The sequence below is a fragment of the Hemiscyllium ocellatum genome, chromosome 33 (genome assembly GCF_020745735.1).
Source record: "Hemiscyllium ocellatum isolate sHemOce1 chromosome 33, sHemOce1.pat.X.cur, whole genome shotgun sequence".
Taxonomy (NCBI): domain Eukaryota; kingdom Metazoa; phylum Chordata; class Chondrichthyes; order Orectolobiformes; family Hemiscylliidae; genus Hemiscyllium; species Hemiscyllium ocellatum.
This window is the reverse complement of record NC_083433.1, coordinates 14,088,015-14,114,947: the sequence shown is the minus strand read 5'-3', so window position 1 is coordinate 14,114,947 and position 26,933 is coordinate 14,088,015. Positions and strand designations below refer to the sequence as shown.

General features: G+C 44.4%; 1 protein-coding gene across 4 annotated transcripts in view; it reads right to left on the bottom strand.

Moving 5' to 3' along the window:
• Window positions 1–18,442, bottom strand: part of LOC132831310 (transcription factor MafK-like) — a 59,261-nt gene extending 40,819 nt beyond the window's left edge. For 2 of the 4 annotated variants that reach the window (XM_060849371.1, XM_060849375.1), the window contains exons 1-2: window positions 18,354–18,442; window positions 17,737–17,950 (exon numbers count right to left, since the gene is read on the bottom strand). The gene's annotated coding sequence lies outside the window, so the exon portion shown is untranslated. Of the gene's footprint in view, window positions 1–17,724; window positions 17,951–18,353 lie in introns of all 4 variants that reach the window. The other 2 variants (XM_060849373.1, XM_060849372.1) reach the window with 2 other exon arrangements.
• Between the last annotated feature and the right edge of the window lie 8,491 nt (window positions 18,443–26,933).

Here is a 26,933-nt window from a genome sequence, read left to right as displayed (position 1 = left end):
GTGCGGAAGCAGACTAGTTGGCCCATCGAGGCCACGCTGACCCTCTCAAGAGCATTCCCCACCCAGACAACTCCCTCCCCCCTCCATCCCTGTAACCCTATATTTCCCATGGCCAATTCACTGAAACCTGCACACCTTTGAACAGTGGGAAGGAAGTCCACGCAGACACATGACAAAAGTGCAAACTTTACACTGACAGACACCAGAGGTTGGAATCGAACCCAAGTCCCTGACACTCAGAGGCAGCTGTGCTAACCACTGAGCCAACACCCCTCATCCTGTACCCCCTTTAATGGATGAGATGAACCTGCCTCCACCAGGCAGTGCAGTGTATTCCAGACCCTAAACAGGGAGTGAAAATGGCTTTCCTCCCTCTATCCTTGCTTTTTTTTGTTTTGCACATCTGCACCTTTTTGTGAGTATCTAGCAGGTGGGTGGTAGATGTCATGCTTGAATGATGCAAGGTCACAGTTGGATCTTAACTGGAGTAGCTCTTAGCAGATGTCACTCCTTAAGAGGGTTGTGTATTTGCTAAAGTGACATTAATACATCTTTGATACTTGAACCCACGTACTCTAATCCTACCTGGGTTCCAAGGGTCAGATTACAAAGGAAAGAATCATAGAATCCCTGCAGTGTGGAAGCAGTTCAGCCCATTGAGACCATACTGAGCTGTTAAAGAACCTCCCACCCAGACACACACCCCTATTCTCTCCCTATAACTTTACATTTCCCATGGTTAACCCACTTAGCCTGCATACTATGCAGCAATTTAGCACGGCCAAACCGCATAATCTTTGGACTGTGGGAGGAAGCCACAAAAGACAGGGAGAAACTCTGTGTGGACTTTACAAAGTTACCCGAGGCTGGAATCGAACCCAGGTCCCCAGCACTGTGAGGCAGCAGTTCTAACCACCGAGCTGCTCAATAAGATCACGTGAACTCAGGATTTATTCTTTGGAATTTAGGTTGAGGGATGTTGGGTTTGCAAGATATTAAAAGGGGAGTGGAAAATTCCTCTAGCTGAGATGAGACAGGGCACAGAACTCCAACACCATTTCGCTCAAGAGGGAAGATTGAAAATTCTTGACAGAACTTCAGAAGTGTTTCAGCTGAAGGCAGCCATTTGGCCCATTGTGTCAAAACTGGCTTTCTAATTGAGCCTTATTACCCAGGGTCAGTGTCAATCTTGTACTTTTGTCCCCATACACTTTGTTTCTATCCATATAATCATCCAATGCCCCAACTGAATCTGTCTCCATGATATTTCCAGGCATTGGAATTCCAGACCCCTACCTACTTGCCAAGTGAAAACATGCTGTTTTTGCCCACATCAAATTTGTTCCTTTTCCAAATCACTTTAAAATCAATGGCCTGGTGTTCTTGTTCCTGTCACAAACGGGAAAAGCTTCTCCCTATATACACTGTCCAGCCCATTCACGATTTTGAAAAACTCTAGTAGATCTGCTCTTGACCTTCTTTCCAAAGAGGACAATTTAAACTTCAATCTATCCTCACAAAATGAAGTTGCTCATCCTTGGAACTATCATTGTCAACTCCAAAATCGCTGTCACATAGTTATTTTCAAATTTTTACTTCTCTATTTCTCCAATTTATTCCTATGATTTGAAATGCTGAACGTTTTATTTCTTTACTTTTCTATTTTTTTTCCCCCTAAAACTTGTACTGAAGAATCTGTACTTAGGCAAGTTGTAAGTAAGGTAATGCCGTTTGTGATGACTGTAAACTTTTCACTGGACTCATTTGGAGTTTGTGTGACAATAAAGCTAATTCTATTTTGTTATAAAAGCTGCTCTTGCACTTTTCGATGCATCTTTCCTGAGCCTGGAATTCAGAACACTCTTGTGGTATACTTCTTTTGTTTGCAAACAACAACCAATATCAAATCAAGTCTTTTAAAATGAAGAGAGTGGTAGCTTTTTTGGAGAGTGAGGAAGGCACATGGAGTGAAGGTGGGTTGATGGAGTTAGGTCACTGTTAAGCCATACTCCCTTCTCAGTGGGAAAACAGTCTACTTCACCCCTAGTTGGAGAGAGGGGCGGGGAAGGAGCAGGGAAGAAATCAGGCTGCGCATCGCTGTAGTAGGCCTAATGTTTGAAGGGTCAAGTGTAGGTTTCTGCTGGCTAGGTGGATACAGCAATAGAAGCCTTTTGTGGGGAGTAGCTGAGCATGTTAGCTTGAAAGCATCAAAATACACAAACACTCACTGATGCAAGCTAACCCATTTAAAGAACTTCACAAATCTCAACAGCTACTGCCAATAAGAAAGTCTTTCTGTTTCAGATTTTCCTTGGGGACTGCTCCAATTAGAAATGAGACTACAATTGCAAACGCTGAACCAAAACAAAGATGTATCTCAAGACCCTGTCAGTCAATTGGAAAGCTCCTGGTGATACTTTGGAAAGATGCAAAGATACAACTGATAAGAACAAATGTTAAATTGATACGTAGCTGCCATTTATTCCTGACAATTATAACTACTCATAACCAAGAATAAATGTTGCTATGTAGGTTGACTTTAATCAATGATTACTGTATATGTGAAAGAAATCAAATGAGTAATTGCATCAATATGTTGATAACCATTATTACTGACAAGTCCTGTGTCACAAACAAAACATTTGCAATGATGTATTTATCAGTTTTGATACAAATACAAGTTCAAAGTGTAATTGACATGATTGCTGAAGTAGCAGAACAATATCTGACACTGCCAACTCACAGCTTCTATACAACACATGGGCAATCCAAATATGATGTCATAGCTTCAGTGTTGCTAATTTTTAGTGGCCAAATGCTATCTGTTGCACCCCATCATTTCTGTAGATTCAGACCACCAAGCTTATTCCAACTCTGCACTGCCCACGAAGGTAGCAAGGCATATCAATGACCTTTACTCAGACAGAGTGCCAGTTAATATCAATCTCCCCTTAGAATTAAGTGGCTGTGGATTCAAGCCTCATTCTTTTCTTTAATTCATCCACGGGATGAGGCCATTGCTGGTTAGGCAGCATTTATTGTCCATCCCGAATTACCCAAAGGACAGTTAAGAGTCAACCACACTGCTGTGGGTCTGAAGTCACATGTAGGTAAGGATGGCAGTTTCCTTCCCTAAAATACATTAGTGAACCAGATGGGTTTTTCCAACAATGAGCAACAGATCCATGGTCATCATTAGATTCTTAATTCCACCATCTACCCTGGTGGGATTCAAACCCACATTCTCAGAACGTTACTGGAGTCACTAGGTTAACAGCCCAGCGATAATACCACTAGGCCATCACCTCCTGCAGCAGGCAAAGTCAAATCTGACACTCGAGTGTAACATGGAGGAAGTGCAGCATTGCCGGAGGCTGCCATTAATCAAACTGAATGGTTAAATGAAGGGCTGGACATAACAGTTATAGAGACAAAGTCATACAGCATGGAAACAGACCCTTCAGCCCAACTAGCCCACAACGTCCAAATTTTCCAAATTAAACTGGTCTCATTTGCCTGTGTTTGGCCCATATCCCTGTAACCCTTTCCTATTCATGTACCTATCCAAATGTGTTTAAAATGTTGTAACAGTTACCTGCATTTACCACCATCCTCTGGCAGTTCATTCCACATGTACCATCCTGGGTGTGGAAAAGGCTGCCCCTCACATCTCTTTTAAATCTTTCTCCTCTCACCTTAACAATACGCCCCCTAGTTTTGAACTCTGTTACCCGAGGGAAGAGAGCTTTGCTGTTCACTTTATCTTTGCCCCTCACGATTTTAAGAACCTCACGGAGGTCACCCTTCAACTTCCTACACTCCAGGAAAAGTTTTTACATTAGATTATTTACAGTGTGGAAACAGGCCCTTCGGCCCAACAAGTCCATACCGATCTGCCGAAGCACAACCCACCCATACCCCTACATTTATCTCTAACCTAACACTACGAGCAATTTAGCATGGTCAATTCACCTAACCTGCACATCTTTGGACTGTGGGAGGAAACCGGAGCACCCGGAGGAAACCCACGCAGACACAGGGGGAACGTACAAACGTCAAACACAGTCAGTCGCCAGAGGTGGGAATTGAACCCGGGTCTCAGGCGCTGCGAGGCAGCAGTGCTAACCACTGTGCCGCCCACCGTGCCTCCCACCAAGTTGTCCCAGCATTTCTTCGTAACTCAAACCCTCCAGTCCCTGCAAAATTCTGATAAATCTTTTCTGAACCTTTTCCAATTTAATAATATCCTTCCCACAGAAAGGTAACCAGAACTGTACAGGACATTGGTTAGGCCACTTTTGGAATAGTGTGTGCAATTCCAGCCTCCCTCCTATGTTGTGAAACCTGAAAAGGGTTCAGAAAATATTTACAAGGATGTTGCCAGGGTTGGAGAGTTTGAGCTACAGGGAGAGGCTGAATAGGCTGGGGCTGTTTTCCATGGAGCATCGGAGGCTGAGGGGTGACCTTATAGAATCATGAGGGACATGGATAGAGTAAACAGACAAATGTCTTTTCCCTGGGGTGGGGAGTCCAGAACTAGAGGGCATATGTTTAGGGTGAGAGGGGAAAGATATAAAAGGGACCTAAAGGGCAGCTTGTTTACTCTGCGGATGCATGGAATGAGCTGCCAGAGGAAGTGGTTGAGGCTGGTACAATTGCAGCATTTAAAAGGCATCTGGATGGGTACATGAATAGGAAAGGTTTAGAGGCATAGGGGCCAAGTGCTGGCAAATGGGACTAGATTAGGTTAGAATATTCGGTCAGCATGGACGAGTTGGAGCGAAGGGTCCGTTTCTGTGCAGTATCTCTCTATGACCCTATGGAGTGTACACAGAACCCCAGAGTGGCCTCACCAATGCCATGTACAATCTCAACATGATATCCCATCTCCTGTACTCAGTAGGTTGAGCAATTAAGGCAAGCGGGCCAAATGCTTTCTTTACCACAAGATACCACCCCATAATGACCAAAACCAGGTCGCTGGCACAAGTTGCTCTCGGTTACAATGGGATAAAACAAAGCAGAAGTCTCTCACTACTTGTAAAGCACCTTGGGACATCCAGAGGTTGTGAAAAGGATTGAGACAATTAAAATTGTTATATATACACAAAGGGATATGAAAATTGACCAGTCGATGATGCAAAGTCGCTTACTCACCCAATCTGTGAAATACTACAGCTGGAAGGAATACCCCCCTGCTGTGGCAGAGCAGAGAGAAGATTCGACATGTTCAGTGTCAAACCCAAATCTAACAGGAGCCTCATTGTACTACACTAGAGAGCAGCGTTCCTGCACTAACCACCGACTGTTCAGTCACATTACTGAGTTAAATAAACCATTTTTTACATATAAATGGGGATCTGCTTTCACTAATTCCACTGCTCTTCATTCATTTGACCTGATGCCATGAGAGTGGCCTCTTAATCTCCTCACAAATGGCTACACACGTAACTCACGAAGCAGCACCTCCCATCACCTGGAGACATGGTCCCTCCTTATTGTTGGGAGAATGAATGAAAAAAATTAGATGGGTAGGGTGAACCCATTAAACCGATGGGTTAGGTTTAGGTACGGCACAGTGGCTCAGTGGTTAGCACTACTACCTCACGGCGCCAGGAAACCAGGTTCGATTCCAGCCTCAGGCGACTGTCTGTGTGGACTTACTCTGGGTGCTCCCACAGTCCTAAGATGTGCGGGTTAGGTGGAGTGGCCATAGTGTCCAGGGATGTGTAGGATAGGCGAGCTGGTTGTGGGAAATGTGGGGGTTATGGGGCTCTGGTGGACAGTGGATCAGGGTGGGTTGCTGTTGGAGGAGGGGGTGGTGAGAAATTAGTGCAGATTTGATGGGCCAAATGGCCTCTTTCTGCTCTGAAGGGATTCTATGAAATTCTGTGAATGTCGATCAACTGAACTGGGCCATTTAAGAGTCAAGAGCAATCAGGGACAGAAAGAATTTTTAAAAATAAGACAAATGCATGCCCTTTCTTTGGCCCTACATTTCATCAAGCCAGTTTTTTTTAAAAAAGCAGCAGGTAACAAAGTAGGTTGTACTGTTATTGTAGAAAAAACAAACAGCGATCTCAGATTTAAATGTCACTGGGAGATCAGCTGATATTGCTGTCACTCTGGTACATTGACTATATTTACATCAGGCAAGTGTATCTCCATCTTGCCCGGAGAGTAGGAGTGTTGCTGGAATCAATTTGGATGAGCATGAGAAAACACTTATCGGAATTCTGGTACCTCTGGCCTTGCGACCATCAGGTGATCTTGGACTTCACATGAGCAGCATTTAATAATTTTACGTAGTTCACAATTTTCGTTCTCTAATTAGGAGGGCTTTACTTTCAAGCAAAAAGGAAAAGGTTGACATTGCATTTATGTAGCGTCTTTCACAGCGTCGTAACAAAGTGGGTAGGGACATCTGGTCGGCATGGACAAGTTGGACTGAAGGGTTTGTTTCCATGCTGTACATCTCTATCCAAGTGCTCCAAAGTTAACTTTAACAAAACTCAGGTATTTTTAAAATGGTATTTCCATTTGGGAAGCAGACCCAAATGGACATGTTGATATGCCAAGTTTGGAAAATTTGGAAAATACATTTGCTTTCAGGCTTGTCCAGGTTCAGCAAATTTTCTTTCCGAATGGAACAGTGGACTCAAAAACCAAAAATATCTTTATCCAAAACCCAGCGGGTCCCAAGGTCTTCCAGGTAACGGATTCCCAAATTGTTTAAAAACATTACAGGCCATTCGGCCCAACAAGTCCACACCAACTCTCCGAAGAGCATCCCATCCAGACCCACCTCCCTACCCTATCCGTAACCCTACATAATCCATGGCTGATCCATCTAATCTATACAGACCTGGGCACTACGGGCAATTCAGCATGGCCAATCCACCTACCCTGAATATCTTTGGTGTGTGGGAGGAAACCAGAGCACCCAGAAGAAACCCACAAAGACAGCCATCCTAGGCTGGAATTGAACCCAGGTCCCTGACGCTGTGAGGCAGCAGTGCTAACCACTTAGCCACCATGCTGCATTAAGGAATTGCAGTAGCTATGGGATCTTTCGAGAAAGAGTTGGATCTCAAGGCTAAAGGGATCAAAGAGTATGGGGCGAAAGTAGGAATAGGGTATGGAGTAGAATGCTCAGTCATGATCTTACTGAATGGCTCAAGCAGACTCGATGGGCTGAATGGCCTATTCCTTTTTTTTATGTTTCTGTCATTCAAGATGGCTGATGGTATCTCAGTTGAAACATTTCATTAGGTAGACACCATGCCCAACATGGTGATGCTCCCTCAACACCAAGGCTGCAAAGACCTTGGTTTATAAAGCTTTACAGTTTGGGAATTTAAGAGATTAAAAACAGTAAGATGAAGAGGAGTAATGACGACATAACAAGTCTTGGATTCTATGTCCAATTATTTTACTTTTTAAATTTACCTCAATGTGAATACACCTGTCTTTCAATTGAACTGCCACATGAAATAACTATAGTTGATTCAATTTCTCCTCAAAATGCCCTCATGTCCGAGTGGTCAGTTGAGGGCGTGAGTGAGAAGGCTCTCTGCTGGTAAATTTTGTTTCAGGTGAAGTTGCATTATTATTTAAGTGATTTATGTAGTAAATAAAGTATAACAGGAGAAAGGGAGGACTGCAGATCAGAGTCAAAAAGTGTGGTGCTGGAAAAGCACAGCCATTCAGGCAGCATCTAAGGAACAGGGGAGTCAATGTTTAGAGCACAAGCTCTTCTTGATGAATAGCTTATGCCCAAAACGTCGACTCTCCTGCTCCTCGGATGCCACCTGACTGGCTGTGCTTTTCCAGCGCCACTCAAATAAAGTATAACAGTAATGTATACACTCCCTTGCAATATGTTTCGATTACTTAGTGTTTTGGTTTTACATTGATCAAGAGATCTACGTAATCAGAATATCTCGTTCATTGGCACATTCTTGATCCCTTTGGCAACGGTTAATAAAACGTTTGCTGCAGAATCACAGCACAGAAACAGACCCTTTGGTCCAACTAATCGGTGCTGAATGCAATCCCAAACTAAACTAGTCTCACCTGCCTGCTCCTAGCTCATTTCCCTCCAAACCTTCCTGATTTATCTATCAGGTAGTTCATTCCATGCCCGAACCACCCTTGTGTAAAAAGGTTGCCCCTCAGGTCCCTTTCCTCTCTCACTTTAAACCTCTGCCATCTAATTTTGGATTCCCAAAAAACAAAAACCCTCAGACCCCTCAGATGCTGCCTGACCGGCTGTGCATTCCCAGCACCACACTTTTTGATTCTGATCTCCAGCGTCTGCAATCCTCACTTTCTCCCAAAGAATAGAGACCTTGTCTATTTACCCTATCCATGCCCCTCATGATTTTATAATCCTCTATAAGGTCACCCCTCAGCCTCCGACACTCCAGGGAAAACAGCCCCAGCCTATTCAGCATCGCCCTATAGCCCAAACCCGCCAACCCTGACAACATCCTTCAAATCTTTTCTGAACCCTTTCAGGTTTCACAACAGGGAGATGAGATAGCTTTGGCAAATAGAATTAAGGAGAGTCCAAAGGGTTTTAACAAATACATTAAGGACAAAAGGGTAACTAGGGAGAGAATAGGTCCCCTCAAAGATCGGCAAGGCGGTCTTTGTGTGAAGCCGCATAAAATGGGAGAGATACTAAATGAGTATTTTGCATCAGTATTTACTGTGGAAAAGGATATGGAAGATATACACTGTAGGGAAACAGATGGTGACATCTTGCAAAATGTCCAAATTACAGAGGAGAAAGTGCTGGATGTATTGAAACATGTAAAGGTGGATAAATCCCCAGGACCTGATCAGGTGTACCCTAGAACTCTGTGGGAAGCTAGAGAATGGATTGCTGGGCATCTTGCTGAGATATTTGTATCATCGATAGTCACAGGTAACATGCCGGAAGACTGGAGGTTGGCTAATGTGGTGCCACTGTTTACGAAGGGTGGTAAGGACAAGCCAGGGAACTATAGACCAGTGAGCCTGACGTCGGTGGAGGGCAAGTTGTTGGAGGGAATCCTGAAGTGCAGGATGTACATATATTTGGAAAGGCAAGGACTGATGCGGGATAGTCAACATGGCTTTGTACATTGGAAATCATGTGTCACAAACTTGGTTGAGTTTTTTGAGGAAATAACAGAGGATTGATGAGGGCAGAGCAGTAGACGTGATCTATATGGACTTCAGTAAGGCATTCAACAAGATTCCCCATGGGAGACTGATTAGCAAAGTTAGATCTCACAGAATAAAGGGAGAACTAGCCATTTGGATACAGAACTGGCTCAAAGGTAGAAGACAGACGGTGGTGGTGGAGGGTTGTTTTTCAGACTGGAGGCCTGTGACCAGTGGAGTGCCACAAGGATTGGTGCTGGGTCCACTACTTTTTGTCATTTACATAAATGATTTGGATGCAAGCTTAAGAGGTACAGTTAGTAAGTTTGCAGATGACACCAAAATTGGAGGTGTAGTGGACAGCGAAGAGGGTTACCTCAGATTACAACAAGATCTTGACCAGATGGGCCAATGGGCTGAGAAGTGGCAGATGGAGTTTAATTTAGATAAATGCGAGGTGCTGCATTTTGGGATAGCAAATCTTAGCAGGATGTATACACTTAATGGTAAGGTCCTAGGGAGTGTTGCTGAACAAAGGAATGTTGGAGTGCAGGTTCATAGCTTCTTGAAAGCGGAGTTGCACGTAGATACGATAGTGAAAAAGGTGTTTGGTATGCTTTCCTTTATTGGTCAAAGTATTGAGTACAGGGGTTGGGAGGTGTACAGGGCATTGGTTAGGCCACTGTTGGAATATTGCGTGCAATTCTGGTCTCCTTCCTATCGGAAAGATGTTGTGAAACGTGAAAGGGTTCAGAAAAGATTTACAAGGATATTGCCAGGGTTAGAGGATTTGAGCTATAGGGAGAGGCTGAACAGGCTGGGGCTATTTTCCCTGAAGTGTCGGAGGCTGAGGGGTGACCTTATAGAGGTTTACAAAATTATGAGGGGCATGGATAGGGTAAATAGGCAAAGTCTTTTCCCTTGGGTAGGGAAGTCCATAACTAGAGGGCATAGGTTTAGGGTGTGAGGGGAAAGATATAAAAGAGACCCAAGGGGCAACATTTTCACAGAGGGTGGTATGGTTATGGAATGAGCTGCCAGAGGAAGTGGTGGAAACTGGTACAATTGTAACTTTTAAGAGGTATTTGGATGGGTATATGAATAGGAAGGGTTTGGAGGGATATGGACCGGGTGCTGTCAGGTGGGACTAGATTGGGTTGGGATACCTGGCCGGCATGGATGGGTTGGACTGAAGGGTCTATTTCCATGCTGTACAACTCTAGAACTCTATCCTTCCTATAGGAGGGAGACCAGAAATGCCCACAATATTCCAAAAGTGGCCTAGCCAATGACCAGTACAGCCGCAACATGACCTCCCAATTCCTATACTCAATGCACTGACCAATAAAGGCACATGTACCAAACCAAACAAGCACAATACTGTTTGTTAGTGTGGAAGTGCACCAGAGATTGAAGTGTAGGGTCCAAGTCCAACCATGCATCTCACAACCTCAATGTTATACCTTGGAATCTTGAGCGCTCATGTGGAATGCCCTACTATAGACTCTGATGACAGTCTAGTAACTTATCCCAGGAAATAGCACACTGTCACGGAGTGAAACACAGGTTTCATCTGTGTCACGTGCCACTTGGCACAGGAGGGCCAAAGGTGGTCATGCATCACTGTGGTGTTCAGTCAATCCATCAGACACCAGGTCATTGAACCCATACTGTATTGATTGTATTGCAGAGACTTACCCTACAGCTGCCAGAATTGATTGGCTTTTTAAAAACGTAATCAACAGACCGTCAGGGTCAAGTGACTTGAGTTCAACTATCAGCACAAATACTGTCCCAGAGTTTGAGACTGACTTATATTCATCACACACACAGTGAAAAGAGTTGCTTCGCTACCATACAAAGTGCATCAGGGTAGCAGAATAGCTGCTGAACACAGCCACAGAGTGTGGTGAGAGAGTGAGAGTGAGCGAGACCAGAATTTGAGAGGTCCCTTCAAAAAATGTGATAACAGCAGGGAAGAAGCTATTTGTACATGTATTCAAACTTTTGTAACTTATGCCCAATGGCAGAGGGTGGAAGGGACTATACCCAAGGTGGAGGGGTCTTTCAAAACATTGGTTGCTTTTCTGAGGTATTGGGAAGAACAGATGGAGTCAATGGATGGAAGGCTGGGTTGTGTGATGGACAGGGCTGTGGTCACAACTCTCTGTAGTTGCTTGCTGCCTTGGGAGGAGTGGTTACCCTCCCACACTGTCTGCGAATCCACTTGCGAAAACGTACAAATACACACAGAACGCCAAGTCAGTTGAGCGCAGTTGGAGCTATTGGCAACGTTGATGGCAATATTTCCTCTTTGAATAGGCACCGACAGACATTATTCAGAGCCGAGTGTGTGGTGCTGGAAAAGCACAACCGGTCAGGCAGCATCCGAGGAGCAGCAGAATCCGACGTTTCGGGCATAAGCCCCTCATTCTTGACGTGTTTTCCAGCACCACACTCTCCGTTCTGATCTCCAGCATCGGCAGTCGTCACTTTCTCCTGGTACATTCTTCAAAAAGTTGATCGTGGCCAAGGACGAGCGAGAGAGGGGAAAGGGACCTGAGGAGCAACTTTTATGCAGCACTTATGGAACGAGCTGCCAAAGGAAGTGGGAGAGGCAGGTACAATTATAACATTTAAAAAACGTTTGGACAGGTACATGGATAGGAAAGGTTGAGGGGGATATGGGTCAAACGCAGGCAAATGGGACTTCAGTTGAGGAATACTGATGAGCATGAATGAGTTGGGTCTTCTTTCTGTCCTGCATGTTGTTCTGATCCTACTGCCCCTGACATTGTGGCTGGGGGTGAAATAGCAGGCGTATACATGGCATAGTGCCTGAAGGTTGGCAACAGCTGCCCAAAATATTACCAACCCACAAGGCCGTCCATTTAACTGGCGTCGATTGCAGCCACATGACCTCCCAGAGCCAATGGAAAGAGTAATCACAGTTCTACATTTATGAATCAAGGCAAGAAATTTGCCCACAGCATGCTCCCTCAAAACAGCAATGAGGTAATGATGGAGTGATCGATTTTGAATGATGTTAGCAGAGAGATCAGCGATGGCAGCAACACTGATGGGCAGGCAACCCTGCTCCTTTGAAAAATCACCACTTGGTGCACTTGTCCAATCTCATACTGGGTCTTTGGAGCAGAATTTGAATCCACAGTGTGTGTGTTCACTCAGAAACCAGTGAATGGTCATAGAGAAGGAATCGCTTATAGCGCAAGTTCCATAGGAAAGTAGCAAGGGGGAGAAATCAAAAATAAAACAAAAACAGAAAACCATGCTCTTAAAAAAGGTAAAGTGCAGATGCAATGAATGCACCAATATTCAAAGACGACAAAGAGAGGACAGAAAGAAATAATAGTTCAACAGAGAAAAAGTGCTTCTGTAGAGGATAAGAACCTAGAAAGCAGCAATAAGGCAGGATCAGGAGACAATTACACCAGTGACTTTTAATGATTTCAGGGAAAATGCATGTATTTTCAAGGGTTTGAGCTTTGTTAGAAGGCTGCTTGTTCAATAATAAAAATCCCAACTTGGAGCTCTGCTAAATATTGTTCCAATTTTAGACCAGCATTGGTTTCCTCCGTTTGACTCAGCCTGGTCTGCCAGTCAACATGTTAATGATTCACACCCTCCCAGTCTACTGTGACATCTAACGCAACGCTAAGAGGTGTGGGAGTGCAGAACCTTTAGCTTTCAGGTGAGGTATTAACAAAGATTGAGGGGGAGTGGGCGGCAGTGGGAGGTCAAAGATCCCATGACACAGTCGAAGGAAATGAAGGGCGTGCTCCAAAAGTCCAAAGTAAAACTCATCCCTTAACAACGCTCACTGAGCTAAAGACTGGCCACTCCCCTTGCTTACCATCCACAGAATTGCACTTTGCAACGGGTGATATGCACATCTTGCCATGTGGCAGGAAAGACTGAGCTTCAGAAGTAATTAATTGGTCTTACAATACGCCAGCACTTGAGTGTTTCTTCTCTTGCTCAGCCTCCCATCAAGCTGATACGCTGAAGTTGTTGAGTATTTGGATGAATTTCCGATCCCATACTTGTCCCATCATTAAAACTGCCCACTTCCACCGCTATGACATTGGCCACTGCTCAAGCTCAGTCACAGCCGAAATCTCCATTCACGGCCTTGTTTCTGTAGAGATTGTAACGAGGTCAGCCAGTGGACCTCATAGAATATAAGCTCCCTGACTGAACCAGATTAACAGCCTCAATCAGGGACCCTGGTCGACATAAGAACAGGAGTCATGGGTGCGGGAGAAAGATAAGCACTACCGTAGCTAGGCAGCAGTGAAGGTATGTGTTGCGCTAATGCGACTCTCGATTTTAATTTCTCCATCAGTTCCCTGGGTTCGAACCCCTGGAATTCTCTCCCAACACCATTCCGCCTCTCAAACTCTACTCTCCTCGTAAAACACTCCTGACAACCTCCCTCTCTGGCTAAGTTTTTTGGTCATGACGGCTTTAATAGAGACGTGCTGGTGGAATGCAGTGGTAGCATCCCTACCTCTTTGGCCAATAACCTCAGGTTCGAGACTCATCCCAGAATGCTTCGCCCATACTCATGGATCAATCCAATGCAAGTCCGAGCCCAACCCTTAGAAACAAGGATGGGAGTAAAGTCAGCCATGCTAGACCTATCCTTGCACTTCGCAATGGACAATTTGCACATCGTCCCACGTGGCAATGACTGAGTTTCAGAAGTAATTGATTGGTTGCAAAATATGTCAGCACTTGCCACGTATTTGTCACCTCACTCCCACCCTAACGAACCCATCCCACGTATCTCCTCGTTCACACACACGTCTTCAAATTGCCCCCAAAACCTCGTGCTCCGCTCAAAAGACACATTCTCTAGTTTTCATTTGTTTGGCAGACCATTTCAGCCTCAAGTGGCCTGGTGCCTGACTGTGTCCTCTGTAGCACCTTCAGACAATTAGAGGTGCTATACAAATGGAGTTTATTGATGTCATTACAATCAGCAAATGAGTTACAACATTTAAAAAGACATTTGGACAGGTACATTAACAGGAAAAGTTCAGAGGGATATGGGCCACATGTGACCAGTTTAGTTTGAGAAACTTGGTCAATATGGACAAGTTGAACCAAAGGCCAGTTTCTGCGCTGACTAAGTGCAATATATTTTTCTCTGCTGTAGCAGAGGAGCTACAATGTAGTCTGAAGATAACGACACTAAGTACTAGTTACATGAGAGAGATCACTTTGAGCCAGCCCATTTTACTCCACCAGCAAATCTATCTCCTCCTTATATAGACACACACACACACAACCAAACCCATCCCATGTATCTCCTCATTCTCACACACACTTTTGCAAATTGCCCCCAAATACCTAGTGTTCCGCTCAAAAGACACATTCTCGAGTTTCCATTAGCTTGGCAGACCATTGACTCAATCTATTGGACTAGCCATTCGTATAATTCATACCCTGCTGAGACTGAAAATGTGTTGCTGGAAAAGTGCAGCAGGTCAGGCAGCATCCAAGAAACAGAAGATTCGACGTTTCAGGCATAAGCCCTTCTTCCTGAAGAAGGGCTTATGTCCGAAACGTCGAAGCTCCTGTTCCTTGGATGCTGCCTGACCTGCTGCGCTTTTCCAGCAACACATTTTCAGCTCTGATCTCCAGCATCTGCAGACCTCACTTTCTCCTGCTGAGACTGGACCATGGAGAACGATAACTAAGTGTTTGACACAGTGTGGCCACATCCTAAGGACTTCCCAAGCTAAAGAAGTTGTTTTTTTAAAAAAAAAAATGAAACTTAACATTGGCTCCAAATGAGTTCCCCCCACCCTACTGAAAACTAACCCCATTATAGCATGGTACTTTCATCCTTTCTCCCTCACATGCTCCAATGATACTTGCTTAGGTTTATGCTCAGAGCTGTCAGAGAAAGTGGAGGAGGCTAGTACAATTACAACATTTAAAAGGGCATCTGGATGGATGTCTGAATGGGAAGGGTTTAGAGAGATTATGGGCTAAGTGTTAGCAAATGGGACTAGATTAATGCAGGACATCTGGTTGGTATGGATGAGTCGGACCAAAGGGTCAGCTTCCATGAATTTAATCTACCAAGTTTTTGGGGACAGAAATTTCTCATTTTCCTTTGAAGTTTTTTTAAGTGACTCTCAGATTTATAGCATTTTTTTTAGGAAATCTGGACACAATCTGATCTGTTAATGACCCTCGTTCCCCCAACTACTGCTATGTCACGTTCACTCAATGCAGCAGCCGAGTTTAACATACACCCACAGATGAAAACATCAACAATTCAGTCTCCCCTTAGCCGTTGTTTTTTTTTCCTGTCTCAGTGCGGCTCTGTTTTCGAAGGGTTGGCTCTATTGCCACGTAGGAAGAGGTACAGTCATTACACCATTCTACTCCCACTGTCTGCTGATCGCCCCAGGACAAGGCCATGATCTACACCTCCACTCTTTGCAGAAGGAGAAGTCTGAACTGGTGAAGGATGACCTTGGTGGTTTGGAAACATCACATTGGCTTCACTTCAACACCCTCCCCACCCCAACTCCAAATCTTGAGATCATTTGACGCGTCTGGAAATCTCCTGGCATCTTGCCCCAGCAGAGAGCCTCGACAGGAGTTGAATATTAGATTATTTGGAGCTGTGTTAAAGTCTCGCTCTACTCTCTCACTTCGACACACACAGACATTTTCAAACTGGGCCTCTTGCAAATTAAAATATAAAGACCAGCCTTTCTATAGCACTGTTTCTGACCACCACTATATAGCCACACCATTCCTTCAGTGTTGCTGGGTCAAAAAAAATCACAGAAGTCCCTACCTGATGGCACTAAGTGCCCCTTCCCTACATAGACTGATCAGACGATCACCAACACTTTCCCAAGGGATCATTAGGAATGGGCAATAAATGCATACTAGGAGAAAAGTGAGGACTGCAGATGCTGGGGATCAGAGTTGAAAAGCGTGATGCTGGAAAAGCACAGCCGGTCAGGCAGCATCCAAGGAGCAGGACAGTCAACGTTTCGGGCAGGAGTCCTTCCTCAGAAATGCCCCCGAACGATGCCGACATTTGTTGAGCAAATACCTTGAAAAGAAAGCGAACCAACTTTCCGAATTGTCGACATAGTGATAGCGTAGGACAAATTGTTCACAAAACCCTCGAACATTGTCTGGTCACCATCACGATTCAATCTATTTTTCATGATGCTGATTACAGGTAAGTATTAGCCACTAATCCAGGCATACGACTGGGGCCTGTTCTTTGAAATAGTGTCACCCAAGCAGCACAGACAGGACTACACAATTTTAAAATCACACGACACCTGCATGTAGTCCAACAGGTTTAGTTGAAACTCCTTCCTGCGTGTTGTGCAATTTTCAACTTTTTACAAGGTTTGTAGCTCAGGTGGAGGTGTAGGGTGTAGGTTTGCTCGCTGAGCTGTCGGTTTGATATTCAGACGTTTCATTACCTGGCTCGGTAACATCATCAGTGGTGACCTCTCCTGCTTTCTATTTATATCTTTCTCCTGGATGGGGTTCCTGGGGTTTGTGGTGATGTCATTTCCTATTCGTTTTCTGAGGGGTTGATAGATGGTATCTAGATCTATGTGCTTTTACAAGCATCCAGGAGAAAGATATAAATAGAAAGTAGGAGACAACAGCTTCACTTCACTTAGAGGTCACCACTGATGATGTTACCTAGCCAGGTAATGAAACGTCTGGATATCAAACCTACAGCTCAGCGAGCAAACCTACACCCTAAATTTTCAACTTTGTCCACCCCAGTCCAGCACTGGCACCTCCACATCAGGGCTACAGTTTGACATCCCATCCAAAAGACAACACCTTCAGCAGTATAGCCCTCCCTCAATGATACACTGGAGAGTCAGCCTGGACTTTGGTGGTGAAGCTCTGGAGCAGAGTTTAAGTCAGCAACTCTGGTGGGCCAGAGGCAAGTGGACTACCATCTAAACCACAGCTCTCTCTCTCTCTCTCTCACACACACACACACACACACACACACAAATACATAGTGATCAGAAGCTAGAGTCAGGTCATTTTTCCTTGAGATCAGCTTTTTGCTCTCGTTTACAAAATTAAATAAAACGGGTTCGTATAACTGGTCTGGGGCTCTGCATAAGTTGTTGGTATCCACAAAAAAAAAATCAGCCAGCCGACATAAAAATGCTCTGGATATTTTAACAGAAGCCATCACAACCCATGTCAACTCTCCCAGCCCACGATGACACAGGAATCCGGAAAATACCTCACTAGTTCCAAATAAAAGAAATGACCAGTAACCACATAACTCAGGTCCTGAAATGGATTCCAGATAGTTGCCGAACCACATGGTTAAATATTAAACAAATGCTTGGATGGTAAGAGGTTCTTGTCGGGGACTGCATGTGGACAGAAATTGCGACAAACATATACAGACTTAACAGTACTTCAGCAAAACAAATGTTTCCCTTTACAATTTCCTTTTTAAAAATGGATCACTTAAAGCTCTTGTTAAATCAACTTAAAAATAATAGAAGCATTATTTACATTTTTATCTACCTGTGGAATGCTGTACTTCCCCGTCTGGACTTCCTTTCCCTCTTTGGGCTTTTCTCAAGTTCAATATCTGATACGTTTAGATGTTTACACTTCTTCCTTTATTCCTCCACCCTCGTTCAGTTCACTTAGAAAGGAACGGGTTCAGGGGGCAAAAAAAAAGCGAAGTTTTGAAGAGAACAAAAAAAAATCCAAGCGAGAAAGGTCCAGTTTCAATCTATAAAGCAAGTGAGCAAGAAAATACAACATTTGTCCAAAAAGGAAACAAAGGTGGTTGGAGATTACAAAAAAAACCCAACACCCGCGAAACAAGCAGAAACCAACATTATGTCCCTGGGATAAATTTAAAACCTAGCCCCGCGAAACAAAAAGGAATTGAAACACAGCAACGTTGAGGCAGACTGGATTCTCAAATCAACCATAAAGTGCTTGCTCGTAGAACTGCAACTCATGGTGATGCAGCGCCTAAATCACCCAACCCAACTCAACAACAACACTGCTACTGGCTATTCCCCAGCAAACTAAACTTATTTTTGCTTTCTTTTTCCCCAAATAAAAACACTAAGGAGTCAAAAATAAACCCTGCTGAAAACATTAGCCCCCCCCCCTTCTTTACTCACTCTTCCACTGGGCAAGGTCTGCCGTGTGTTTAATCTCCAAACCCCCTTGCCCTATTTTGCCTGTATGAAAACAACTCAGTTCCTGGAATTCCTGGGTCAGATGATACTCACACACGCAGATGCCTTTCATTCATAAAAAACACAGACCGCGCGCACGTCACCCGCTTGTTGCCCATAGATGGTAAGGGCCTGACGTCAGTCAGTCCGGCTGGAGGATGATGTAATCTTCCAGGGCCGCCATCTTTCTGCGGGGCAACAGCGCACACATCTCCTCCCAAATGTTACTGCGGGGCAACAGCACAGGCAGCTCCTCCCAAATGTTACTGCAGGGCGACAGCACAGGCAAATTCTTCCCAAATGTTACTGCGGGGCAACAGCACAGACAGCTCCACCCAAATGTTACTGCGGGGCGACAGCACAGGCAAATTCCTCCCAAATATTACTGCAGGCAACAGCACAGGGAAATTCTTCCCAAATGTTATTGCGGGGCAACAGCACAGGAACATTCCTCCCAAAGTCTGGATTAAAATGGTGCTGGAAAAGCTCAACAGGTCAGGCAGCATCCAAGGAGAAGGAAAATCCACGTTTAAGCAAAAGCCCTTCATCAGGAATAGAGACAGGGAACCTGCAGGATAGAGAGATAAATGAGTGGGGTGGGGAGAAAGGAGCAAAGAGTACAATAGGTGAATAGGAGTGGGGATGGAGGTGATAGATCAAAGAGGCGGGCGGGGGAAGGTAGCAAAGAGTACAATGGGTGAATGTGGGTGGGGATGAAGATGACAGATCAGAGTGGAGGGTGGAGTCGATAGGTGGAAAGGAAGATAGGCAGGTAGGACAGGTCATGGGAATGATGCTGGAAGGTTGGAACTGGGGTAAGGTGAAGGAAGGGAAATGAGGAAACTGGTGAAGTCCACATTGATGCCCTGGGGTTGAAGTGTTCTGAGGCACAGGATGAGGCGTTCTTCCTCCAGGCGGTGGTGAGGGAGCGGCAGTGGAGGAGGCCCAGGATATTACTGCTTGCTGATAGCACGGGCAAATTCTTCCCAAATGTTACTGTGGAGTGATGGCATAGGCAAATTCTTCCCAAATGTTACTGCGGTGCAACAGCACAGGCAAATTCCTCTCAAGTGTTACTGCACGGCAACAGCACAGGCAAATTCCTCCCAAATGTTACTGTGGGGTGACAGCACAGGAAATTCCTCACAAATGTTACTGTAGGGCAACAGTACAGGGAATTTCTTCCCAAATGTTACTGTGGGGCAATAGTACAGTGAATTCCTTCCCAATGTTACTGTGGGGCAACAGTACAGGGAAATTCTTCCCAAATGTTACTGTGCGGCAACAGCACTGGCAAATTCCTCTCAAATGTTTCTGTAGGACAACAGTACAGGGAAATTCCTCACAAATGTTACTCTGGGGCAACAGCACAGGCAAATTCTTCCCAAATGTTACTGCACGGCAACAGCACAGACAAATTCTTCCCAAATGTTACTGCACAGCAACAGCACAGGAAAATTCTTCCCAAATGTTACTGCACAGCAACAGCACAGGCAAATTCTTCCCAAATGTTACTGCACAGCAACAGCGCATGCAAATTCCTCCCAAATGTTACTGTGGGGTGACAGCACAGAGAAATTCCTCACAAATGTTACTGTGGGGCAACAGTACGGGGAAATTCTTCCCAAATGTTACTGTGCGGCAACAGCACTGGCAAATTCCTCTCAAATGTTTCTGTAGGACAACAGTACAGGGAAATTCCTCACAAATGTTACTCTGGGGCAATAGCACAGGGAAATTCCTCCCAAATATTACTGTGGGATAATAGCACAGGGAAATTCCTCCCAAATGTTTCTGTAGGACAACAGTACAGGGAAATTCCTCACAAATGTTACTCTGGGGCAATAGCACAGGGAAATTCCTCCCAAATATTACTGTGGGATAATAACACAGGGAAATTCCTCCCAAATGTTACTGTGAGGCAGCAGTACAGGGGAATTCCTCACAAATGTTACTCTGGGGCAATAGCACAGGGAAATTCCTCCCAAATGTTACTGTGGGGTAATAGCACAGGGAAATTCCTTCCAAATGTTACTCTGGGGCACCAGCACAGGGAAATTTCTCCCAAATATTACTGCACAGGCAACCGATCCCAAGAGACAGATAGTCATGATTTGGAGGTGTCAGTGTTGGACTGGGATGGACAAAGTTAAAAATGACACAACACTGAGTTATAGGTCAACAGGTTTATTTGGAAGCACTAGCTTTTGGAGTGCTGCTCCTTCAGTAACATTTGGGAAGAATTTGCCACCTGAAGAAGGAGTGATGCCTCGAAAGCTTTTACTCCGAATTAAGCCTGTTGGGCTATAACCAATCATAGAGTCATAGAGATGTACAGCACGGAAACAGACCCTTCAATCCAACTTGTCTATGCTGACCAGATATCCTAAATAAATCTAGTCCCATTTGCCAGCGTTGGTCCATATCCCTCTAAACTCTTCCTATTCATCAGGTTGTTTGAGATTTTGGAGAAGATGTTTAGTTCAGATTGTGGATCAGGTTGTAAGTTTGCTCACCGAGCTGGTAGATTTGTTCTCAGAAATTTCATCACCATGCTGGGTAATAACATCCGTGAGCCGCTGGTGAAGCGTTGGTGTTCTGTCTCGCTTGCTATTTATCTGTCTCAGTTAGTTGTGGTAGGTGATATCATTTTTGGTTCTGTTTTTGAGAGATTGGTAAATTGGGTCCAAATCTATATGTTTGTCAGTGAGTCCCAATTTGGATGCCAGGTCACTAGGAATTCCCATGTATGACTTTGTTTAGTCTGTTCCAGGATGGATGTATTGTCCCAATCAAACTGGTGCCCTTCTTCATCTGTGTGTATGGATACCAGTGATAGTTGGTCATGTCTTTTGGTGGCTAGTTGGTGCTCATGTATCCTGGTGGATACCTTCCTGCCCATTTGTCCAATGTAATGTTCCTATTCATATATCCATCCAGATGCCTTTTAGATGCTGTGATTGTACCATTCTCTACCATTTCCTCTGGCATCTCATTCCATACACACACCACCCTTTGCATGAGAAAGTTACTCCTTCGGTCCCTTTTATAGCTTTTTCCTCTCACTGTAAACCTATGCCCTCTAGTTTTGGACTCCCCTACCTTGGGAAAAGACCCTGGTTCTTCACCTCATCCATGCCCCTCATGATTTTATAAACCTCTATAAGGTCACCCTCAGACTCTGACCCACCAGAGAAAATAACACCCGCCTATTCAGCCTCTCCCTGTAGCTCAAACCCTCCAACCCTGGCAACACCCTTGTCAATTTTTTCCGAACCCTTTCAAGTTGTACAGCAACCTTACTATAGCAGGGACGGCAGAACTGCATGCAGAATTCCAAAAGTGGCCTGACCAACATCCCATACAGCTGCAATATGACTTCTCAACTCCGATACTCAATGCACTGACCAATAAAGGCAAATACACCAAATGATTTCTTCACTATCCTTCCCACCTGCCACTCTACTTTCAATGAACTATGAACCTGCACTCCAAAGTGTCTCTGTTCAGCAACACTCCCCAGGACCTTATCGTTAAGTGTATAAGTCCAGCTTTCCAAAATACAGCACCTCACATTTATCGAAATTAGACTTCATCTGCAACTCCTCCCCATTGACTCATTTGATCAAGATCCTGTTGCCCTATATCCCTCTAAACCTTTCTATCCATATATCTGTCCAAGAGTCTTTTAACTGTTGTAACTATACATGTGCCTACGACTTCTCTTGGCAGTTCATTCCACATACAAACCACCCTCTAGATGAAAATTTTGCCCCTCAGATCCCTTTTATATCTTTCTCCTCTCACCTTAAATTGTATCTTTTAGTTTCCCTACCCAAGGGAAAAGACCTTTGCTATTTACCTTATCTATGCCCCTCATGAATTTATAAACTTCTATAAGGTCACCCCCTCAACCTTCTACGCTTCAGGGAAAAAAGCCCCAGACTATCCCATCTCTCCTTATGTCTCAAACCCTCCATTTGCAGTAACATCCTGGTGAATCTTTTCTGCGCCCTTTCAAATTTAATGATATCCTTTGGATGGCAGAACTGTACACAGTACTCCAAAAGTGACTTACCTCGCAGAAGTTGCACAAAGCAATCTGAGCATGTGCGGTTTTTCAGAATTTCCCAGCGTGTTGTCCACAGTATCTTACAGCCATACCCCCACCCCAATCTCGATATGAGGATTTGTGGCTGACTTCAACATTTCAAAACTGCCTAAAAAGAACAAGAGATTGAATTCCTAAATTTTTTTTTAGGTACGAGAAGCCATTTTATTCTGAAGTGCTCAGTCAAATGAGATGTCTTCTTAGTCTGTTGGATTTGTCCACAGAACAATTTATTTTGTTTTCCATTCTAATGAAAGTAGACATAGGACTTCTTAACATTTTGAGAGTCTTTTTTTTATTGTTTACGGAAATCTAGAATCCCTAAAAACATGGAAGCAGGTCACACTGACCCTCAGAAGAGCATCCCACCTGGACCCACCCCACTACTCTAGCCTTGTAACCCCACATTTCCCATGACCAATCCACCTAATCTACATATCTTTACACTGTAGGGGGAAACCAGACCACCTTGCAGAAACCCACACAGATACAGGGAGAATGTACAAACTCCACACATACAGTCAATGGAGGCTGGAATTGAACCCAGGTCCTTGTGCTGTGAGGTAGTGGGGCTAAGCACTGAGCCACCATGTCACATGTACTATCAAATTTGAAAATTGTCCATTAATTACTTCATGTTTGCAATATTGCCATGTTTCCTGTGCCACTTTTGAAACTCCTTCCCCGGAAATTCCTGTCTTGATCCAATCCTTGAATCCCTTTTCCATGCCCCTGACAGTACTGTTCATGCATTCAGCTGTCTGGCACACACAGTTGGAATGCATTCCCTGAATGCTTCCCACTCTATGGATTATTCACAACCTTTTAAGACCTTCCTTCTAATTTTTTGATTACCCACCTGCCATTGCTTCGCTCTCTGTGATGTTATTTGTCCAGCAGAAGCAGCTACATGAAAATGTCCAAATCAAAGCAAAATACTGTGGCTGCTAGAACCCTGAAATAGAATCAGAAAGTATTGTAGAGACTCTAAAGTTCGGGCAGCATCCATGGAGGGAGAAACAGAGTTAAGGTTTTGAATGTGACATGAATCTGCATCAGAACTTTGTCACGAGTGTTCTGACATGCTGAGTTTCTGCAGCACTTTTTGTTTTTGTATATAAATGTTGACAGATGCTTTAAATGATATCAAAGACATTAGGTTTAGGCACGGGGGACCCTGAGAAAGGTGACATGCCTCTGGTGTCTTCTGTGCTCCAGAAAGTAAGCACTTAATTGTCCTTTTTTCAAAAATGTGCTTTATTCATTAAATCTGTAAAATATGCATTCTTATTGACCAAAAACCCGGTTGGACTCACCACATAAACGCAGTGGCTACAAGAGCAGGTCAGAGGCTAGGGATACTGCAGTGAATAACTCACCTCCTGACTCCCCAAAGCCTGTCCACCATCTACAAGGCACAAGTCAGGATTGACATGGAATACTCCCCACATGCCTGGATGGGTGCAGCTCCAACAATACTCAAGAAGCTCGATACCATCCAGAACAAAGCACCCTTCTTGATTGGCACCACAGCCACAAGCATCCACTCCCGCTATCACCGACACTCAGTAGCAGCAGGGTGTACTGTCGACAAGAGGCACTGCAGAAATTCACTGAAGATCCTCAAACAGGACCTTCCAGGCCCATGACCACTTCCATTTAAAAGGACAAGGGCAACAGATACACGGGAACACCATCACCTTCAAGTTTCCCTCCAAGCTACTCACTATTCTGACTTGGAAATATATTGCCGTTCCTTCACTGTCTCTGGGTCAAAATCCTGGAATTCCCTTCCTAATGGCATTGTGGGTCAACCCATAGCACATGGACTGCAGCTGTCCAAGAAGGCAGCTCACCCCCACCTTCTTAAGGGCAACTAGACATGGCCAATAAATGCTGGCCCAGCCAGCGACACCTGTATCCCACAAATAAACTCTTAAAAAGTCAAGCTGCTTAGGTCCGTTTGGTCATCCACACTGCAGCCACATTCCCATCTAAACAGTTTGCAAGAACCTTGTAACTACAGTAGTGCCTCGACATACAAACTACCCGTTCATGAACAAATTGGTTTACGAACAGGATTGTACGTAAAACTTTGCTTCAACGTACGTACAGAATTCAAGGTACAAACGACGGTATGAACACAAAAAGCCCATGTGCGACCACGTGGTTTCATTGTTCTGCTTTGCTATGCAGAGATAGTGAGGACTGCAGATGCTGGAGACCAGAGCTGAAAATGTGTTGCTGGAAAAGCGCAGCAGGTTAGGCAGCATCCAAGGAGCAGGAGAATCGACGTTTCGGGCGTGAGCCCTTCTTCAGGAGCCCTTCCTGAAGAAGGGCTCATGCCCGAAACGTCGATTCTCCTGCTCCTCGGATGCTGCCTGACCTGCTGCACTCTTCCAGCAACACATTTTCTGCTTTGCTGTGTGCTTGTTGAACGCAAAAGCTCTCGGGCCCTGCATGACCTCATTCAGTTCGTCTTTGGTGCGTGTGCTGTGAACAGTGTTCGTTGCTACGTCCAAGCATTCTTGCGCTATCCGAACAATGGGAAAAATTGATTCAGTTCCCGAACTGGGTCCCTGAACGGATGAAGTTCATAAGTCGAGGCGCTATTGCATTCATAATTCCAGGGGCCAAGACTCCTCAAGTCTAACCCTTTGAGTCTCCATACCAGCCTCACACGTGCTCATACCCTCCTCATCAAAAACAATTTTGAATTGCTTAATCTGATCTAAGTGTTCTGTTAACATTTCCCCTTCTCTAATGTGACTGATGTTTGCTAGTTGATTTACAAAGTCCTTTGTAAATCTCCAGTATATATTAAGCTGGGTAAAATCCACCATGGCTATGACCTTTCTGTTTGCACATACTGTCCTTATCTTTTCATTAAGCATTCCTTCCTCTTTGTTTTGACCCAGCAATATACGACAAACTTCTAGTTTGATCTTTGCTTCATTTGTTCTTTGGATCTCTGTGGTGCAGCAGTGATGGGAATTTTATCAGATTGGCCTGCCAAAGTAAAAGATTTGTTTACTCAACTAGTGGGTGAACGAATAGTCATACTAAATAAATGCTGACTGGAATGCTGTGTTATTGAGTAATAACATAATGTCGATTGACTTGTGGAAAGGGCACGTAAATGTTACATTTTCTCATTGCTAGGTGTCATTAAGTAGGTCCCAGTGAATGAAATATTAGAGATTAAATGAGCAAACGTGTTTTAAGTTGCATGGAGGTATGGTAGCATGTGATTATGTTACTGGACTGGTAATGCAGAGGCAGGAGTTAAAACAACAGCTGGGGAAATTAAATGTCATTAATTAATTAAATAAACCGAAAATTAACCCCTTACCCGGCAAAGACGAGTCTTCACCCAATTTGTCTTTTTCAGAGTGCGACGAGTAAACTCGTCCAAAACATATAATTTCAAAACCAGCCACAGACGAGTTTATACGTCAATTCTCGGCATTTCTGGGCCCTTCTCAGCTAGAAACAAGTATACTCGGTGACTTATACGTCTGGTAGCTGAGTCTCTTCCGCCTCAGGCATTGCAAGAAGCGTCGACGCACCGCTTTTGGGCACACACTGTCATTCGGTTTTTTCTGTTTTTTTTAACAAATTATGCCCAGATGTCGAGCTCAGAAGATGACAATGAGTATGAACCTTCTATTGGATACATCAGATGAGAGTGCAAGCTTGTCTGATAGTGGCTATTCTCTCTCAAGTGAGGAGGAGGAGGAGGAGGAGGATGGACGAATTTGGTGTCAACATGTGGTGTCGGAAGAATGCATGCTTCCTCCACCACCACACTTCCCATTCACTGGAAATCCCGGAATATCAATTGATCAAGACACAGCTGATACGACTCCTTTGGATTTTTTTAGTCTTTTATGTGACAACAGAATTAATGATCGAGTTGTGGACATAGAACATAGAATAATACAGCACAGAACAGGCCCTTCGGCCCACGATGTTGTGCTGAACATTTGTCCAAGCTTAAGCACCTATCCATGTACTTATCCAATTGCCACTTAAAGGTCACCAATGATTCTGACTCTGCCACTCCCACAGGCAGCGCATTCCATGCCCCCACCACTCTCTGGGTAAAGAACCCACCCCTGACATCCCCCCTATACCTTCCACCCTTCAACTTAAATTTATGTCCCCTTGTAACACTCTGTTGTACGCGGGGAAAAAGTCTCTGACTGTCTACTCTACCTATTCCCCTGATCATCTTATAAACCTCTATCAAGTCACCCCTCATTCTTTGCCGTTCCAATGAGAAAAGGCCTAGCACTCTCAAACTATCTTTGTACGACCTATTCTCCATTCCAGGCAACATCCTGGTAAATCTCCTCTGCACCCTCTTCAAAGCTTCCACGTCTTTTCTAAAATGAGGCAACCAGAACTGC